The following is a 21,731-nucleotide window of genomic DNA, read 5'->3' on the forward strand; positions in this document are numbered from 1 at the left end:
TTTGTGTGGCTCCCAGCTTAGTAACTTCATAGACATCGCCAAACCTCCACAGAGCGGTCTCTACATTGGAGGTAACCATCTCACCCATCTCCCAGGGTTATGCTACAGCATGAGATGAGGCATGTAAAGCATCTAGCACATTACATTTTACATTACATTACATTTTGCACACATCACTTTTATTAACCATCATGGCTATTGTACTGTAGTATAGGAAACGGGGTTAATATCTTCACCAATTGATTGTGCCTACTGTAACATAATGAGGTCAAGCAGCAAGCTCAGTACATTTGCTTTTTTAAAAAATTTAGACAGTTTCCTTTATGTACTTTGTACATATAAATTACCGAAAGGGAACATAAATAGGAATGTTGTCATCAGTTTACCTAAGGGAGTCATAAATAATCCATAAATAGAGATTTAGGAGAGGGTTGATTTCTCATACTTATTACCTATTGTTGAAGATGGTGGGATGTGTGTTTAATGGGGGTAGGAGAGTATATTTGACTGTACTTTCATAGGCTCCACTAGTGAACCTTTCACTGCACTTAGTTACTGTCTGTCTGAACAGAATGAAAAGCTCTCAGTTCCTTTCTCCTCACTCACTGTCACCCACACCTACTCATACAGACCCATCAGTGGTGACCTGGACTGGCTTCAGCGCGGATCTTGAAACTGTCATTGTGTAAGGACAGCCGCTCAGCTGGCCCTAGATGAGGGTCTCCTCCACTCATACTCTCACTGGCCATCACCACTGCATCTGAATCTCTCCAGGTGCCCTCTTCCCAGCTCTTTGTGTGTCTGGTTTCATTCTTCTGTTCCAGCTAAAAGTCAGTTGGCCATTAGGAGGGACTTTCTCTGTCCACACTTTCAAATTCCATCATCCAAGACGTCATCGTCTCCAACCTGATCACTGCCATGATGTCAGAATAATTCTCCTGGTCTCCCACTCCATTCTTGACTTGCATCCATGTGAGGGATCATCTCAAAGATAAGTCAAATTTCCAAAAGCAGGATACATATATGCCTCAAAGGTATAGAAAACGATGTTTAAGGTCACCAGTCATCAGGGAGGTGCAAGGCAAGGTCACAGTGAGCTGTCACCTCATACCAATAAGAGAAGCTGTTATCAAAAAGACTGTGGGCAACACACATTGGTAAGGAGGTAGAGGAATAGGAACCCTTGCACACTTTTGATGGGAATGTGAGTTAGTACTGGTGTTATGGACATCATCATGGAGTTCCTCAAAACTTAAAAATGTAACTACTATATGACCCAGCAAACCTACTACTGGGCATAATACACCCAAAGGAAATGAAGCTAGTGTGTCAGAGACATCTGTACTCCTGTGGTTACTGTAGCACTCATGGCATTACCAAACCAGGTAACCAGTTTAGGGCCTCATAAAGAAAATGGTGTCCATATACACAATGGAGTACTACTCAGCTAGAAAAAGAATGCACATCACAGGCCAAGTATTTAGCTCAATGACACCACACCTGCCTCACAAGAGCAAGGTCCAGAGTTTGAGCCCTGGTACTGGAAAAAAAGAAAGAAAAGAATATAGTCACATGATCTATGATATCACACATGGAACTGCAGGTTATTATGTTAAATAAAACAAAAACCGCACATCACATGATCTCTCTCTTATGTGCAATCAGAAAAGGTTGATATCACAGATTTTGACATAAAATTATTCTTACCAGAGTCTGGGAGGAGGAGTGGGAGGGGAAGGGGAACTTTCTCGCTAGTATTAATTTACAGTTAAGCTTAGGAAGTACTGATTGTGCTGGGATGTAGCTCAGTGCTGGAGCAGCTACCTAAAGAATGTGAGAGGCCCTGGGTTCAATCCTCAGAACACCAAAAAAAAAGAAAACAGAAAAAGAAGTTTTGATGTGCTATGACACAGGTGACTGAGTATATAAAACAATATTGTACCATACATTTCAAAAAACTAGAAGGGTCTTCAAAGTTCCTACCATAAAGAAATAATAAATACTTAAAGAGATGTTTATGGTTAACACTACTTAAATGCTACACAATATATACATGTATTGGAGCATCATGCTACCCATTAATGTATACAACTTCTACGAATTGCTTAAAAATATTTTTTTCTTAAATTCTTTTATTGGTACATTTTAGGTATACAACACATTTACATTTCTCATTGGGAACTTGAACCTTTACATAATGCATCTTGGTTCTTAATTTTTCCCCATTCCTAGCTCTCCCTTCACCCCCTCCACCCTTCCCTATTTACAAAGACTTTGTTTCCATTTTTTCCATTTCTCATCATTTTCCTTCCCCTTCTTTCCTTTCCCCTGCCCCTCCCACTTCCTTCCCCTTTGCCCCATTTCTTCCAATTTCACATTACCTATTATACATTTAGTCCTTATTTACACTTTCAGTTTCTCACACCAGAGAAACTATTCAGTATTTATACATGTGTGTCCTATTTATTTCACTTAAGAGTATTGCCTCAATGTGCATCCATTTAGCTGTAAATGTCTCTAATTTCTCATTTTTTATGGCTGAATAGTACTCCATTTTATAAAAAAAAAACCCGACATTTTCTTTATCCAATCTCCAGTTGATGGGCATTTGGGCTGTTTCCAACTATTAGCTATGACAAACTGTGCTGCTATGAACATGGGTGCACATACATCACTGTGGTATGATTCTTTTAATTCTTTGGGGAAGATACCTAGCAGGGGAATAGCTGGGTCAAATGGGACTTCCAGTCCTAGTTCTTTGATGTATCTCCATACTGATTTCCACAGTGGTTCCACCAGCCTACACTCCCAGCAGTAGAGGAGCAGGGTTCCTCTTTCCCCACAGCCTTGCCAACATTTGTTATTGGTTGATATCATGATAGCAGCCATTCTTTCTGGAGTGAGGTGGAATCTCAGCATTGTTTTCATTTGCATCTCTCGAATGAACAGTGATGTGGAACATTTCTTCATGTATTTATTTGCTATTTCTACTTCCTTGTCTCAGAAATGTCTGTTCATTTCAGATGCCCATTTTCGGATTGGGTCTTTAAATTTGGGAGGTCTGATCTTTTTAAGTTCTTTATAGATTCTAGATAGTAGACCTTTGTCTGAGGAAAAGCAGGTGAAGATTTTTTTCCCATATTGTGGGTTGTCTCTTCACACTGCTGGTGGTTTCTCCTGCTGTGAAGAAGTTTTTGAATAAGAAGAGATCCCACTTGTTGATTGTTTGTGCTAGTTCATAGGCAACTGAGGTTTTGTTCATAAAATCTTTTCCTACACCAATGTCTTCAAGAGTTCTACCTAACCTCTGTTCCAACTGGTTCAGCATTTCTATTCTAATATTTAGATCTTCAATGCATTTCAATTTTAGTTTAGTGCATGGCAAGAGATATAGGTCTAGTTTTAATCTTTGGCAATTTGAAACCCAATTTTTCCAGCAGCATTTTTTAAAGAGGCTATATTTCCTCCAGTGAGGGTGTTTGGCTCTTTTATCGAAGATGAGATGGCTGAATGTGTCTGGCGTTGTTTCTGAATCTTCTAAGCTGTTCCACTGGTCCTCAGATCTATTTCTTTGCAGTACCATGCTCTTTTTATAACAGTAGCTTTGTAGTATAGTTGCAAGTTGGGGATTGTGATACCCCCTGCCATGTCTCTGTTACCTAGAATTGCTTTTGTTATTCTGGGTCTCTTCTTGTTCCAAATGAATTTTTGGATTGTTTTCTCAAGGTCCATGAAGTATGCTGCTGAGATCTCAATTAGAATTGTATTGAATCTATATAGCAGTTTGGGAAGTATGACCATATTCACTATATTAATCCTTCCTACCCAGGAGCAGAGGATGTCTGTCCATTTTCTGATGTCATCTTCAATCTCTCTTTTCAACATGCTATAGTTTTCAGAGAAGAAGTCTTTGATTTTTTTTTTTTTTTTTGGTTAGGTTGATTCCTGGTATTTCAGTTTTTTGGAAGCTATTGTGAAAGGAATTGTTTGCCCTATTTCTCTTTCAGTGAGTCTGCTGTTCGTGTAGAGGAAACCTATTAATTTTTGTGTGTTGACCTTGTATCCAGCTGCTTTACTGAATTTGGTTATTAAGTCTAGAAGACTTTTGGTGGAGTTCTTGGGGTCTTTGATATAGAGTATCATGTCATCTGCAAATAATGACAATTTGACTTCTTCATTTCCTATCTTTATCCCTTTTATTTCTTTCTCTTATCTAATTGCCATGGCTAATGTTTCCAAAACTATATTGAACAAGAGTGGTGATAGTGGACATCCTTGTCTTGTTCCTGATTTTAGTGTGAAGGACTTCAGTTTTTGACCATTTAGTATGATATTGGCCGTTGGTTTTCCATAGATGGCTTTTATCAATTTGAGGCAGAGACCATCCATTCCAATTTTTGTAGGGTTTTTATCATAAATGCATGTTGGATTTTGTCAAATGCTTTTTCTGCATCTATGGAGATAATCACATGGTTTTTGCCCTTGGCTCTATTGATATAGTGTATTACATTGATTAATTTGCATATGTTGTACCATCCCTGCATCCCTGGGATGAATCCCACTTGATCAGGGTGTATGATCTTCTTGATGATCTTCTGCATTCTATTTGCTAGTATCTTATTAAGGATTTTTGCATCTATGTTCATTAGTGAGATTGGCCTATAGTTCTCCTTTTTGGTTGGGTCTTTCTCTGCTTTGGGGATCAAGGTGATGCTTGCTTCCAGGAATGAATTTGGGAGTATTGCTTCCCTTTCAATTTCATTGAAGAGTTTACACAGTAGTGGCAGCAGTTCCTCTCTAAATGTCTTATAGAATTCAGCAGTGAAGCCATCGGGGCCCAGGCTTTTTTAAGTTGATAAGTTTTTAATTACGTTTTAAATTTCATTGCTTTATATTGGGTTGTTCAGAATTTTTAGGTCTTCTTCATTCAACTTTGGTAATTCATATGTATCTAGGAATCTGTCCATTTCTTCTGTGTTTTCCATCTTATTGGCGTATAGGTTCTGGAAGTAGGTATTGATCATCCTCTGGATTTCTGCTGGGTCTGTTGTAATTTCACCCTTTTCATTCCTAATTGCATGGATTTGGGCCTTTTCTTTCCTTTTTCTGATGAGGTTGGCTAAGGGCTTGTCAATTTTGTTGATTCTTTCAAAGAACCAACTCTTGGCTTCATTGATTTTTTTGTATCATTCTCTTAGTCTTCATTGCATTGATTTCTCCTCTGATCTTTATAATTTCCTCCCTTGTATGAGCTTTGGGGTTGTCCTGCTCTTCTTTTTCTAGAAGCTTGAGTTTCAGCATCAGGTTGTTTAATTGGGCTCGCTGTTTTCCTCATCTATGTATTCACTGCTATGAATTTCCCTCATAAGACTGCTTTCATTGTGTCCCGTAGATTCTGATATGCTGTATTGTCATTGTCATTTTAATTGAAGGAACTGTCTGATTTCTTCTTTAATTTCCTCTGTGACCCATTGGTTATTCAGAAGTGTGTTGTTCAATTTCCACATGTTTATGAAATTTTTCCAGTTTCTTTTGCAATGGAGCTCCAATATCATCGCACTATGGTCTGATAATATACAGGGGATAACTTCAATTCCTTTGCACTTACTTAAACATGTTCTATGTGTGAGTATGTGGTCTATTTTGGAGAATGACCCATGTGCAGCTGAGAAGAATGTGTATTCTGATTTTGTGGGGTGGAAGACTTTGTAAACATCTGTGAAGTTCATTTGTTCAAGAGTTTGATTGAGTTCTAGTATTTCATTACTTATTTTTTGTCTAGTTGACCTATCTGTTTGTGACAGTGGGGTGTTGAAGTCCCCCACTACAATTGTATTAGTCCATATATGACTTTTCATGTCCGTTAGTATTTGTTTTATATAGTTGGGTGCACTAGTGTTTGGTGCATAAATATTTATGATTGTCATCTCTTCCTCTTGGATTCTTCCCTTTACAAGGACGTAGTATCCTTCTTTGTCTCTCTTAATCAGTGTTGGTTTGAAATCTACTTGATCTGCAAAGAGGATAGCTTCTCCTGCTTTTGGGGGGGGGTTCTGTCACATGGAGTATTGTTTTCCACCCTTTAACTTTCAGCCTATGAGTTTCCTTTTGAATGAAGTGTGTTTCTTGTATGCAGCATATTGTTGGATTTTGCTTCTTGACCCATTCTGCCAGTCTATTTCTTTTGATTGGTGAATTGAGACCATTAACATTGATGGTTATAATTGAAACATATTGACTTGTCATTGCCATGACTTTTTCTTTTTGTTGGGTTCTCCCCCTTTACATTTAATTTCTTGTCATGCCAGATGGGTTCATTCTGCTTTGCTTCCTGGGGTTGTGATCCTCAATGTCTGTTCCCAGGATATTGTGTAAAATTTTTTGGAGTGCTGGTTTGGTATTCATGAATTTCCTAAGGTGCTCTTTGTCATGAAAGTATCTTATTTCTCCATCCATTTTGAAAGATAGTTTTGCAGGGTACATCAATCTGGTTTTAGGTTGGTTTTTTTTAGGGCTTGGAATATGTCACTCCAAGCTCTTCCTGCCTTGATGGTTTGTGTTGAAAAGCCTACTGTGATTCTGATGGGCTTTCCTTTGTATGTGATTTGTTTCTTTTCTCTGACTGCTTGTAGAACTTTGTTCTTCTGTTGAGTTTTTGGAATCTTAACAATTATATGCCTATATGTAGATTTTTTTTGATCAAGGCTATTTGGAGTCCTATATGCCTCACTTATCTGTATGTCAAGTTCATTTCCCCTGCTTGGGAAGTTTTCTGCCATTACTTCTGTGAACAGTTTTTTTATGTCATCTGCACTCTCCTGTTTCTTCATTGACTCCAATCAGTCTTATGTTTTTCTTCTTTGCATCATCTAGCAGCTGCTGGATTGATTTCTTGTGTGACCTTATAATTTTGAAACAATTTTTCTTTTCCTGGTCATTAATTGCAATCTTATCTTCTATATCTGAAATTCTGTCCTCACATTGACTCATTCTGCTGTGTAGACTTTCAATGGAGTTTTTCATCTCCTGGAAATCTGTTTGCATCTGTTTTATGGATTCCATGTGTTTCCTATGTTGGGATTCCATCATGTCCCTCAGCTCCTCTCTCAATTTATTAATCATGTCTTGCACTAGGTGCACCATGTTTCCTGTTATCTGAGAAATTATTTCTGATTTTATTTTTTCCAGATCCCCTTTTGTTGCCAGTTCAGTGGGTCCAGGTGGTTGAGTATCAGAGGGTTCCATCTCATTTCCCTTTGGGATTGCTGTAGGTGATCTGAAAGTCTGGTTTTGAGACTTATTCATGTGTCTTCTCATTTCGACTAGGGGGCGGGGGGGGTGCTGTTGGTGCCTGTGTGGCTCACCTCCTCTGAGCTGGGAGAGGTGGGCCATGGGCTGGGAGCAGTGGGAGGGATGGTGGCCGGGAAGTCCCTTCCTCTGGAGCAGGAGCAGTGGGATGGTGGCTTAGAAGCCCCTACCTCTGGGCCGGGTGTGGCGGGACAGATGGCAGCCCAAAAGCCCTTTCCTCTGGGCCAGGTGAATCGCTTAAAATTAATTTTCAAAATAAGTCACAAGAAGATGGTAGCAGCTTCTGGGTTTTGACAGCCCCTAATCTCTCACAAAGAGAAGCTCAGCAAAAAGAGGGAGGGAAAAACTAACTCACACAGGGACTACCTGTAGGAAAGAATGAATAACAAGGCGTCTCTCAAGAATTCCAGCTTCAGTGGGATGGGACCAAGCCACCGGGAGAATAGTATTGCACTGGCTGGCAGCAACTGTGTGGAAAGAAGTGGGTGGAAGCAAGTACACAGCCAACAATTCTAAGATTCAAGGAAAAAAATCACAAATACGTAGCAACCCTTAAATTTAGGCATCTCCCCATAGTGTGGATATTTCAAAGGCTCATCTGGAAACTGCCACCATGCTGTGTCTCAGGTGCAGTGAACGATGAGTGAGGGTAAGCGACCCACAAAGCATGGGCCTAACTCTGCCCTGCAAACTGGAGGCCTTGCAGGGTGCACAGGGGAAGACATCCACATAAACAGGCAAGGACAAGAGCCAAGAAAAAGTGAAGCAAGGGATTAGTAAGTCTAAAGTAGTAATTAATGAATTTGAAAACCAAAAATTCAAAATAAAATAAATAAAATCTCATTCTTGAAAAATATACAATTGAAAAACCATTCATGAACCCAATCTAACAAAAAGGAGTAAAATACAAATACAAAGAACTTACAAGAAAACCAAAACTAAAGAGAAAATGCATAAAATTATATAATTTCTAGAAGATTATGCAAATAAATATGAAACAATTGAAATATATTGTTTTCTAGGGAATGTATTTTAAGGCAGTATGGTTTGCATGTGGAGCTGTGTGCATCATTATATTCTGTCCTCCACTCAAGCACACACCGACCTCGCTTCTAGGGCCTCTTCTCCAACATTTTCTATAACATGTACTTCATCAGGTAGAACAATTGAACAATTTCTAAGTCTCCTAGGAACATTTTCATCCACAAAAGGAGGAAAGTCTGTCTTTCCCTTGGAAGCTTAAGCAGAAAGAGTTCTCATATTTTAAACTCTGCTTCTCCTCATCACAGAATAAAAAGGATGTACCTCTCGCTAAAAATACAGCCCCAGAGTGGGCAGTGAAATGCTTCAGTGAGACCAACTTCACTGTCACAGGAGCAGGTTGGTTACCAAGACAGTGCGTTGTGATGAAAGCACCTGGCTCTCAGCCCTGCTCTGTCCACTCACTTGCTCTCATTCTTTTACTTTCCACCATGTTATAACACAGCACACCAAATACCTCTGGATTTCCCAGCCTTCAAAACCATAGGAGAGGGGACAGAGATGGAAAAAAAGACTTAAGATGTATTATGTGCATGTACTCACTCACCACAAGGTATGTAATCACTATGTCCTGCGCACACATAGCAATAAAAATGAAATATTTTTTAAACTGGCTAAATAAATTTTTATCTTATAAATTCCTCCATTTGCTGTATTTTGCTACAGCAACAGAAAATAAACTAAAATGACATTATTCTTGTGTCTATACATTATCAATGAATATAATACAACTATTAATTTTATATGGGATCATGTGTCCACACAAGTCCACACGGTATCTGAGTCAGACTCAGGAATACTCTGGACACATGGATTGGTGAAGTGTCCTCCTGTATGGTTTCCTCTATGTATGTTCATTTCACTGACAGTTTCCCTTCTATGTATGATTCCAACTTTTGTCTTAGGGATTACAAAGCTTACAGTGTTGGATTAGTCAGCTTTCACTACTATAACAAAATACATGAGGCAGTTAACTAAAAAAGAGAAAAAATGTTATTTTAGATCATAGTTCTAAAGATCACAGTCTAAGATCAGATATTCCCATAGCCTTGCATCTCTTGTAAAGGTGACCAATTGGGGTGAGAATGTGGTGAAACGAACTGCTCATATCACAAGCCAGGATGCAAAGAGGATAAGGAAGGGCCTGAGCTTCCAAAATGCCTTTTAAAGGCACACTGCCAGTGGCCAAAGACTTCCTAGAAGTTACACCCTGCAATGAGGTCAGCCCCCTCTCCATGCCACCATGCCGGGTACCAGGGCTTTAACACAGGAGACTTCGCAGGTCATACACCCAAGTGTAGCAAATACAGAATTTAAATAAGCCTCTCTTATTGTATAACATTTCCAAGGTCAGTTTTCAGTCTCATGGCAACAGGTACCTGTGTGTGGAGAATGTCATGAGTTCATGCATGGTGGTGTTGAAAATGATCCATGTTAAATCACAGTAAGGCAGACTTTATGCAGGACTGTTATTCCTGCAACTGGGTCTTGCCGTGGGAAAGAGCCTGGGCCATCTCCTGTTGGGTCCTCTATAGGGTGTCAAATACAGCATAGGCCAGTGATGGCAAACCCTTTATAGGCCAAGTGTCCAAACTACAGCCCAGAACCCACTTATTTATTGCAAAGAGCAACACTGCAATTAAACTTGAATACTGAGGTTTTAGTGTACATTAGTATACATTAACATCTTTTGTCTTAAAGGAAAAACACAATAACAGCTTTCAGTGATCCACACAGCTTTTTACTGAAAGGTAACAGTTTGCATTCAGCGTGCTTTTGCAGTTAGTGTGATAGTCGCTGTTGTGTGCACACTAATAATTTGTCATACCTTGCTCAAACTTCTTAGTTTGAGAGCAACACAAGGAGCATTCAGGTTGTCTGTCAGTCTGTTTCTTGTATCAGATTTGATATAATTCAAAGCTGAAAACAGCTTCTCACAAGCACAAGATGATGCAAACAAAGTGAGAAAAGCAATCCCAAGTGTTTTCATTGACTTAAAGTTGTTCAGCTCAGAATTCCACATGTTAAGGGTTTCATTTTCAGAACTACCAACTGCAGTCCTTTGTCTTCCTGTCACACTCCATCTTCTCAAGTGTTGCACATAGAACATATATTTTCCAGATAGAGCTTTCTTGATATTCAAACAGCTCCATTCCCAGATTTCCAAAATCTCACCAATGTTAGCAGGAAAGATCAAGTTCCTCAAATCTGGAGAAGCAAGAAAACACAGGGTTTTCTCCATCTCACAGACCTGTAAATATCTTTTATTAAAATTCTCCTTTGCACCTGCTATAATGCTAGAACATTCCTTGTAGATTTCCTGATGGCTTCTAGGGTTGTTTGCAAATATTGTAGAATTTTCTCAATGCATTTTTAGATTTGGAAAATATTTCAGCTGCCCACTTTCAAAATCTCTTCCAAAAACTTGCAGTTTTCTCTCAAATGTTTTGATGTCACAAAACATCCTTTCTGCAGTTTTCCCCTACAACTCGTAGTTTTTTGTTCAGTACACTGAAGTGCAGTATAAAATCTGTAAAAAAAACATGAGGTTGTTAAGGCAGGACATATCTGTGAGCTGTGGATATTCCTGTCCTTCTTCATTCATGAACACCCTAATTTCATCCAAGCAGGCTATAGATCTCTCCAGGACTCCCTCTGCTCAGCCATCAGACAATATTGTACATAAGTAAAGCATTATACTGTGCCTGACCCTTGTCAAGGAGTTCTTGAAACTGGAAAATTAAGAGTACAAGCCATCATTTAATGCACCATTTTGGTGATATCTTTGAGAATATCATCTAATTTTTTGTTGCTTTCCTGAAAAGAGCTTCTTGATGTTCAATACAAGGAAACTTAGTGACTGGATGTTTTGCCTCTTTAACAAAGAACTGTATGAAACCAGATGTTGCCCCACCATGCAAGTGCCGATCACTAGTAATTGAAACCACTTTTTCTGGTCTTATGTCTTGTGACAAGAAAGCCTGCGTCACAGCACTGTAGACGTCTGTCCTTTGTGTTCTTCCAGGCAAGGACACCAGTTTCACCAGCTCTTCTCTCATGATGTCACCAACAGCATAGCGCAAAAACACTGCTAGCCTCGCATGATTATTTATATCTGTGCTTTCACCCAAGCACATGGAGTACCAGGCTGCCTTCTGTAAGTCAGTGATGAGTGCTGACTAGCATCGCTTACCACATGCAGGACTCGATCTTTAAAAGTATTTCGGCTAAGTGACGTCTCATAATTTTATCCTTGTTTGGGAAATCTTGGATAAGGGAATTACTACCAGACAGCATGGCCATTTTGATAAAATCCCCATCAGAGAGGGGCTTACCATGTTTTGCTGTGAAGAGTGAAACCTGAAAGGTGGCAGCTGTCAGATTATTTGTTTTAGAAAAATAGCTGCAAAAACTAAGAGAGTGGAATGACATTTCCTCAATTTCCCTTCAAAAAACTCTTTTCTTTCAGTTTCACCAAATTCGGCAATACTTTTGTGGTTGGAGTCAAAGTGCCATCTGATACTTGATCTGTGACACACAACACTTTCACTACACAAAATACATAACACTTTCCCGTTGCATTCAATCACTCCAGATGACTTTGTCCAGGCCTCTTGGAGTGATCTTCCACTATTTGCTTTTAGTTTTGTTCTATTTTGGTTTGGTTTGGGTTGGGATTTTTATTGTTATTGTTTGTTTTTTGCTGTAGTAATTTTTTTGGTGTTCAAGACTTAGAGTCTACAAAAACAATTTTTTTTTAAATGAGGCACCCAATACATATCTATCCCTATTGCAAAAATAACTAACACTATTAGTTAACCCTAAAGAACTAGATATTCCTTGAATCAACAATCTATGGCAGTGAGTCTCAGCTCGGGTTCCTCTTGAATTTGCTGACCACCAGCACAAGGGGCAATGTTTCATGGTCCATCAGCTTTTGGCCTGCTCTGAAAAAGGCATCTGAGTGCATTTCCTACCTTGTGGGGGCTTCTGCTAAAATCAGAGCCAATCCAACCAAAAAGTGAAGATACATGTATCTTCACCTGTTTTCATAAATTCTTCACAAATAACTAAATATAATGATGCACATTCAAATACGCCAAGAAGATAGCACAACATTAAAAGAATCTCAGTCTCTTAATTAGAACACCTCTTTGCTAAATCTTAGATATTAAATTCCAATTTTTCATAAGAAAAAGGTCAAGGATAATAGATGAGTGTTTATTTAGGGCATTCCCAGTAATCATGCCAGTAGAGAAAGTATAAAAAAAAAAAATGCTACTTTCTAGGGATTCTGCTTAGAAAAGACATCTTCCACCACTATTTCCATTTCATTAACAAAAAGCAAAGTTCACCACCAAGCTCAATAGCCATTGATTGCACAAATATTTTCCCTATTAAAAGGAGAAATACATATTTGGGAATAATAACATGGCCTTACACAATGTAGACATGCATTCCTGACTTGTTGAATCTGTAGATTGCATTCTTTTATCACCTCTAGTACACTCTCAGTATGTCTTCAAACATCTGTTATTTTCTTCCTCAAGAACCTTAGTGTTTTGTTAGACTTCCTAAATTTTCATTGTATCTTAGTCATTTTTATCTCTATATATGCTTTTTTTTTGTAGTGCATTTCAAAGAATACCACTAGATATACAGCATCTTCTCTGTGTGTATGAAATCCTTTTCTTTTATTGATTTTTCTTAAATTTTTGTTGTGAATATTTGACTTAGTAAAGATGTACAATAATCGATACAACAACTAATATTCTCAGTAGTACAAGGAACTTAAAATGTTTTGACTCATTTTTCATTATAATTTTTGCCTACTACTTTAGTTTCTCTTTCTATTCAAGATCTGTCTTCATTATAATTATTAAAAATCATAAAATAATTATTTTATGCCCACCTACATCTCCCTCCTCCTTCCTTTTTTTTCATTTCTTCTTCATTTGTTAACTATAACTCTTTTGTGAGCCCAGTTTTTCTTAATAAATATCATCCTTTATTGCTTCATTCAGCAAAAGTCTACCAGTGACAAAACTCACCTTTGTGTTAAACATTTTTATTTTATTCCCACTATCAAGAGATATTTTAGGTTGATAATCATTTTCTCTCAATACCTTCAAAGTAAACTTTTTAATTAGTTTTTATTAATGTGGAATTTGCTGCAACTTCTTGTGATTCTTTTCAGTTAATTTATAGTTTATTACTCTTTCTTTTAATATCTTTATCTTTATCTTTCCCTGTTCTACACTTTTCTTATAATATGTCACTCTTATGTACCATTTAGGACTTAAGTTTCTTCTTTAATCAGCCTCCAGAATGATGAAAAAGTCTTTATAATTCATTTTAATTTCATTTCTTTTCTATTTTCATATATCTTTTCTCCCATCCAAGTACCAACCAGGCCCAACCCTGCTTAGCTTCTGAGATCAGATGAGATTGGGTGATTTCAGGGTGGTATGGTCGTAGACTCCTATATCTTTTCTTTTGGAGATCCCACTGGAAAGTACTGTACCACATAGATGTCTGAACTTCTTTATATTTTCAATTTTTTGGTACCTATCCCCAACTAAGTGAAAGTAGAAAGACAAACTTTTATACAGTATTCAGTACATTTTTAATGATATTATAAACATATGCAAGTAAATATAGCACAAATTTATCATTTAAATACATAAAAACTTACGTAAATTTTTTTTTTTTTTTTAGTACTGGGGATCAAACTTGAGGCCTTGTGCTTGCACAACAGGCAGTGAAACCACTAAGCTAAATCCCCAGCCCTTAGGTAAAATTTTTTATCACCAAGAAACTTGGTGGCTAAAAAAAAGAAAAGAAAAAAAGAAACTGAAAAAAAAGAAGAAAAACTGAAAAAAAAGAAACTCTTGTGGCTGAAAAAACTCAGCCACAAGAATCAAAAACTGACTTTCTCAGAGAACATTTTCATGCATTAAATACAAGCCTCTTTGATGGTGAAACAGATGAGTGCTTCTTTGTTTAAAAAAAAAAAATTCCTTATGGTTTTCCTTTAGTTTGGTAAGAAGAATCCTAATACTGCAATGGTTAAGCATAGCATGGATGACTATTTTTTAACTATGGATGAATATTTTTAACCTTTATGGCTTTTCAACTAGATTCATGACCTCTTCCCATCCTCTAATCATGCATCCTGAAATTCAAAGAAAAGACAAAAACACTTTTTGAAAATCTACTTAATTCACTTCTTCTTGCAATAATTACTAGGATACCAAAATTGGAGACCCCAGCAGACTTAGCTGCACGTCCTCTTGATTTCTAACTGGATGGCTGGTTCATTTCATTTCTTCTTTCCTCCAGTCAGAACTTCTCATGAGACCAGCCTCAGCTGCACAGTGTGGGCTTGGGCTCCTAGGAACAATGACTAGGGAAGAAAATCAAACCTTTGACCTTTAGAGCCCCAAAATAACACAAACAAGAACATTTTTCTCTGAATAAAAAGAATTGAAAGCATCAGTGGCTGAGCTCTAAGTAGGAAATAGAGACACAATTGATCAGAAGGAAGCCACATGCTGAAAATTCAGTTCAGCTAAAACAGCAAAGGTCAAGATATTTTATGTTGATAAATAACTCTCTCAGCTCTAAGCATTTTCTATTCCATCAGAATCGTCTCCAAATGAAAAGTCTTAATGTGCACTATAATAAATATGTTACCAAGCTTTCTACATATCTACAGTGAATTCTGCTCTTTCTCAATATTGCTAAAAAGAGAAACAAGCATTTGCTGAGATTCTATGTGGTCAACTTCAAAAAATATTGCCACGCTAGGGGGCCAGGGATTTAGCTCAGTGGTTCTGCCGCCTGCCTTGCAAGCAGAAGGATCCAAGTTCGATCCCCGGTACCAAAAAAAAAATTCCCATGCTAAACTGTTATATGGCTTTAGTCTCCCTTTGAGTTTAAGTAGAAATATCTTTAAATTTTTTAATAAAGGAAAGCCACGTTTTTATATAGCAGACCACATTATTAATGTTTATGGACTCCACAAAGAAAGAGCCAGAAAGAAATTTCTTCACCTTGTACAATGCAGGCCCTTCCAGTTAAATGACCATGGTTCTCTCCTTTCCTTCCCCCTGGGAAAAGTGACCTTGGAAACAAACAAGCAATCCATTTCCTCAGGGTCTGACATCAAGACCCACACCTACATTTAAGTTGTCTTTATTTCTACAGACCTAGGACAGGCACACCTCTGTACAAGAAACAAAAGGGTGTGCACATCATTTAAAGTCAAGTTATGCAAAAAAGTTGTCATTCATTAGCTATTTGCAAACTCCAGACCCTTCCTGTCACTTAATTGCTGTGGAAATTACCATCCTATCCTTCCCTGTACAGTGAGGAAACACAGGGGTGACTCAAAAGCTGCAGCCTGCTGTTCCAACTTCTTTCCTCCCCAGACTCAAACAGAAACAGAGCCTTCTGCATGCAGATCTTTCATCTCTTCCATGACCAAGGCTGCCCTGGTGAGCAAGACTCTGAACTGACCCTTCCTCCCATATCGTCCTAATAATTTTCACATACTGTGGGAATGGACAAAACAGGAATCCCATTGCAAAGTTTTAGATCTCATGAGCAGCACTAGGTAGGCAGGGGCAAAATGGGACTTCATTGAATAATATTCTGCAAGGGGAAAAGGGTCTCCTGAGACAAGCCCCTTCTAAACTGCTCAATCAAACTAATCCAGGAATTTAAGAGAAACGAAAAATGATGACTGATTACAGCATCCCTCAAATATGTAACAAATTGTATTGAAGTCCCCCTGAAGAACGCCATCTCTCCAGTGGACACAGACGAGCCTGTAAAATAGCTCTGGCATTTTAATTCTGGTGCGTTCTAAAGTTCCAGATGACAGCTGCACAGCTGACTTCTGAGAGCCAAAGGAAAATCTGGGCTGCACAACGGTCACAGCTGGACCCATCAATCACAAAGGTTTTGCTTGAATGAGATTCAGTACTTGGTAGATAATTAAACATTGAATGTTCTGGACTTTAGAATTTTAATCATAGAAGCTAGATTTAGAAGAAAACAAAATGCCTAAGCTTTTCCTGTTGCTTTAGCCTAAGATAAAGATTTTGTAAATCCTACAGGATGGTAGGACAGTTAACAGTATGCAGAGCCTTACCCTGCTGTTGATGTTGGCTCTGTTAGCGGTTAAAGTTGAGAACATCAAGATGGTCACCTCCTCTCTTGCGAAAGCTAAATGTTCAGTATGAATAGAGGTTCTTCCCTAATCCTAAACAGACTCTAAACCAAACTGCCATACAGGAAGAAGTCCATGGCCTGAAGCCTTGGCTATGAGGGGAGTCAGCCCCTGACTCCCACCGTCATGTGCAGCATGTCAGTTAAGGTGACTGTCACTGGAGGACACAGAAAAGTCTGGCTTGAATGACTCAAATTAGGACAATATTTGAATATAGGAATTTCAAGCTGAGATGGCTCCACATTCACACAATCTGGGCCATGCTCTAAGCTGCCATGAGTGGTCCTCGCTCTGCCTCCAGCCCTCTAATTTCCCTTCTGACTAACCCTTCTTAACACTATCTCTATGCCATTCAAGTGTTTCAGGCATGGTTTGAATCATATAATCCTTGAAACAGACCTAGGAGGCAACCTCCTGTTCTTTTTATTTTCACAAATATAGGAAATTTGATATATATGAAGTCATTTTCCCTGCAAATAGTCTATGAAATGGGCATTATTATTACCCACTTTACAAAGAAAGAACATGAACACAGAGAGATTAGCCAACCAACACAGGACCACATGGCTAGCAACTGGCACAACTGGATGCTCCTGCCAAGATTTTGGCTCACACCCTGCATCCTGGCTCACGAGGACAGCCAAGCTCACTGTCCCAAGTTGGAGTGACAGTGGCAAGAATTGCTTCCCTACCTGTCTGTGTGAAAGGTGGTGGAGGAGTGATCTTCTTGTTTGGACTTTGAAGAGCAGGAAGATTTGCCAGAGGCCTTCACTCGGGGCTGCTGGACCAGAGCTGTCAGGACCCAAACCCTTCCAGCAAGGCGATCGGGCCATCTCAAAGGGTGATGCTCTCAGGACTCCTCTTGTGGGGAGGGGCGGCAGCCAGGTTCTGCTGAAGAAGAAAACCCCGCATGGTATAAGTACTGATCGCCAGGAAACACAGCACAAAGGAAGCAGCTCAGCATCCATCATGAAGCCTCTGGCCAGGGATGCTCAATAGTGGGCTTGGTCCATAAAACCAAACCTTCCTCAGGCTTGGCACGCCCATGGCATTTCAAATCCTGAAATCACTTGGCAGACACACATCAGAACAATGTCTGAAGCAATCTCATTTCCCCTTGAATGATTCTTACATGAGAAATCTTTAATTCAGATTTATCAAGTCTTTTATGTAACTTTTTTATGGTGACAAGGACACAGTGGTGAATAAGTAGATATTGTCAACCTATATGGAATTTACCTTGAACGAGAGGAAAACCTTCATGTATCTGTAAATACATAAATGAGTATTATGACTGCAGCATAAAGGACCAATAGATCGTAATAAGAGTGTACTGGAGGAGGCTTTAGATGGGATGGCCACACAAAGCTTCTCTAAAATGATATTTCGATGCAGGCTTAAATGATCTGAAGGAGAAGAAGAGAGGCAGCTGGACAGCGTAGAGCTTCTGGACTCTCAGGAAGGGAGACATCAATTCGAAGCCCAGCTCCGCTTCATGCATGCACCTCACATCCAGTCTGGTGCCTCAGATTCCTCAGCTAAAGGAGGAGAACTCATAGGTTTGTGGGGCAGCATACCATGGGCTAAGACATCTCACAAGGTATGAGCTACATGGAGTCAGCAGCAAAATTGTGAGTGCTCAGAAAGCCTAGCCCAGGCACGGAGACCAGCAAGTTACCCTCGGAGAAATTATGCTTTGGGGAAACCACAGTCCCTGGGCAGGGGGAGGGCAGGGAGCAGCCAGCTGGGCCCAATGAACAGAAGGGAATGTGACCGGGAAATTGGGTCTGGAAGGGAGGCAGTGGCTAGATCACTCTGATCATTAAGTGGTGGATCTGACGCTAGTAGAGGATTCATTCCCTGGGGTTGAAAGAGATCACAGCCTCCAGGGATGAAGTTCAGGCACTGAATTCTGAACTTCAGGCGTCAGGTTCAGACATTCAAGCAAAAGGGAAAATCATTGGTGTGGGCTTTGTATGTTCAAGAAAATAGTTTGAATCTGATTCTAAGAGAAGAGGCAAACCATTGGAATGTTTGTGGTATCTTGGCTACTTCCTCTCTCAGGCTCATTTCCACATATCACATTCTGAGCTATCTTTCCAGGTGTCACATTCTCTTAGCTTCATGTTCTGTGACAATCTCCTTTCCTCTGGGCCCTCCGGTTCTTGTTCTTACCTCTTGATGGCTGTGATGAAAATGTAACTGCTCTTCGGGAAATTCCTCTCGCCCATTAAGATGCAAAGAAGGTTTTAAGCAGTGAAGTGAAGGGTTTTGCTTATACACAACTGCTTCAGTTAAATGCTAGTTATAACAAAGCCCCCATTGCTGAGCCAATCCAGTTCACTAATAAACTCTCAAACATTTGGCATGAAAAATGGAGAGACCAAGGTAGTCTTATCAGGTTATAGCCTTTGTTCAATTTGGGAAAGAAGCCTGAGAAAGCCAGGAAGTAATTAGAGCAGAGGAGAAAACAGGAATATATACTCCATGTTCTGACTGCAACTCCTTTCCAGCAAGTTAAATGAAGTTGTCGATACATAATCAAATTCTCGGATTTATATTCATGGTATGAATAATGTCTAATAGTGATGGATTTTACATCAGAGCAGTTTCAGAAACATCAAGATTAATCATGGAAAAAGAGTATCTTTCATTTAGACTCATACCAAGCAAGTCTTAGTATTTTCTATTCCATAGACAAAATTCCACCCACTTTTATGTGCATAATTTATATTTATGTATCAAGTATCTGATTTTGATGTCTGTGGTAGGCATCTTGTTTGATACTAATTTAAAAATGAATGAATATCAAAAGAAAAAGAATGCATGGTTACTTTTGGGGCTCCTAAACTGTTTTTGCAATGTAACAAATGAGAAAGAAATATGTTGTCTGTCTGATAAATAGAACTGAATTCCATATAGAACAAAAGCAGCCACTTTCCATGGGAACTTACCTTGAAGAACAGACTACAAACAAAATAGAAGTAAAAAAATCATCTTGTAAGTTCAGGGCTGGTAAAGCATTTAAATGTCTGGCCGACTCTAGCTCACATTGTGATGTATAGTTCTCTGGGTTCAGACTGTCAAACTGAGTTATTGTCATTGAAAGAAAATGGAGGATAGACTTTCAGATGGTTTCATCCAACTAGAAAGCAAAACACAGTTCAAAGAGCTTTTACCCACTGAGCTTTTCAAATAACCACTCCGTAGGATGGATATACTGCTTGTAAGGGAAGGCTCATAGGAATACCAAAAAGAAGTTGATATATTTCATTTGAAAATGAATCAGGGAGATTACATGTATCCTTTCACCTCAAAAGAGTAAACAGGTGCTGAAGCTAATGGAATCACCTTGCTCACTGGGTCACTTTAATGGGTGCTGGGAATTTAGAGTAGGTGCTTTTAAGCAGCTTTTGTCCAGTCAGCTTTCTGCATTCACCAACCAACCCGAAGTCTCCGTTCCCTTTCAGAACCAGCCAATGAGGCTGGAGTGTCTGAATGTCCAACTGCCACCTTCCGCACAGCTCAGCAAGGGGCCCTTCACTTGGCCACAGGGGCAACCAAGGAAATTTGAATAATGTCTCTGTAACATTGTATTCTCTTTTGGCTATATATCGAAGCCTGGACTTACTGTGGTGAAATGGAAATCTAAAACTTACACTGCAGTGTTCCTAAGTTTAACTTGATACACACTATACTGTTATGTATTATTCATTGGAAACCTTAAATCACCTTTCATTTTTCATATTCAGACATTTATACAATATCTAGTAGTTAAATGTTTTGAGTTGCCTCATTTTTTTATGGCATTCTAACAGAAAACTTCATTCAGAAAACCACCATTTTTGTCAATAAGGCAGTCTGTGGGATAATTTAGATATTTCCTTGTCCACTGGCATTTATAAAGCATTTGTTCTTTTACTTGGTAAATATAGAGTTGAAAGCAAAAGAAAGAGTACTGATCTTTATTATAAGAAACAAAGTGAAAACTTCACAAAAATAGAGATTGGTTGATCATCTGTCCAATAAGCCCCCTCAGTTGGTCTTCAGTTAGAAGCCAGAGGCCCAATCCTGAAAGTTCAGATTAAAATGTGAGACCTCTGAGGAATGTTAGAAATCTGTCTTCGAAAGTTGGGACTTAAAAACGTCCAAGTATTCTCCAGGATTTTATTACTTCTCAGTTCACCCCTTTTATTGGTCTCAAGTATAGAAAGTACTTGAACTAAACCTCTCCATCCTAACACATTACTAATAGAGTCTGTAGCTCCCTTCTTCTGTTTGATTCGGTTTTTCCTTTTCAACTCAGAGATATTTGTCTACGTGGATGAGCCACTGGTGCTTTGCCCACTGCTCTGGAACCACCTTCTCCTTGGTGGGAATGAGTCCCAGGTCATTTAAATTGTTCCACATATGCCATTAGAAAGAAGTTCCAAATGGACATAAAGTTAAGACTAAGAGCACAGAAAGTCTTAAGACATGAAACTCTGACTCTCTGTGGTTGAAGAGGACTGTCCCTGACTGACTCCCGGGATGAAGACATTGGAGTACTGGGTGTACAGGAGACACTTGACACAAGTGAGCCCAAGCTCTAATGACAGAGCCAGTGAGTGACTCAGACGTAGGCAAGCACTGAGTGTACTAGTGAGATTTAATCAAACACCGAGCACAGCGTTAAAGATCCATTTTCAAAACTGAGCAATTATCAAATTTAAGGCAGCTAAAGGTGTCGCTAAAATATCAGAAAACTTAACCTTTGTTTTCAGCATCTTGGATTTCTTAAGGCGGAAAAATGTGAATAAACTTCCAGTCAGCACTTGCCTTGGGGGTAGTTCCTCCAAATCTGCAGGTTAAAGATCAAAGTTAGAGCCCATTCCCCGTGCCCTCCCGCGCCGTGCCCCGTCCTCCTCCCTCCGCTCACTGCCTACAGTGGAAGTGGAAACGCGACCTCAGAAACCCGACAGAGGCACACAAACAGGAGGCGTCGCTCCCACTGAGAGGTGTCAGGACGGAAGGCGTCCGGGAGGCCGCGAGCCACAGCCACGGAGCAGACGACAGGACCCTCACTTCCGGAACAGACAGGGTCCTCACTTCCCGCAGCCCTCCAGACCGCAGCGCTGGTGATGAAGCGCTCATGCGTGGGGGCCTC

This window comes from Heterocephalus glaber, unplaced genomic scaffold (genome assembly GCF_053883595.1).
Source record: "Heterocephalus glaber isolate CG9 unplaced genomic scaffold, H.glaber_assembly_v1.0 deba00001737, whole genome shotgun sequence".
In the NCBI taxonomy this organism is placed as follows: Eukaryota; Metazoa; Chordata; class Mammalia; order Rodentia; family Bathyergidae; genus Heterocephalus; species Heterocephalus glaber.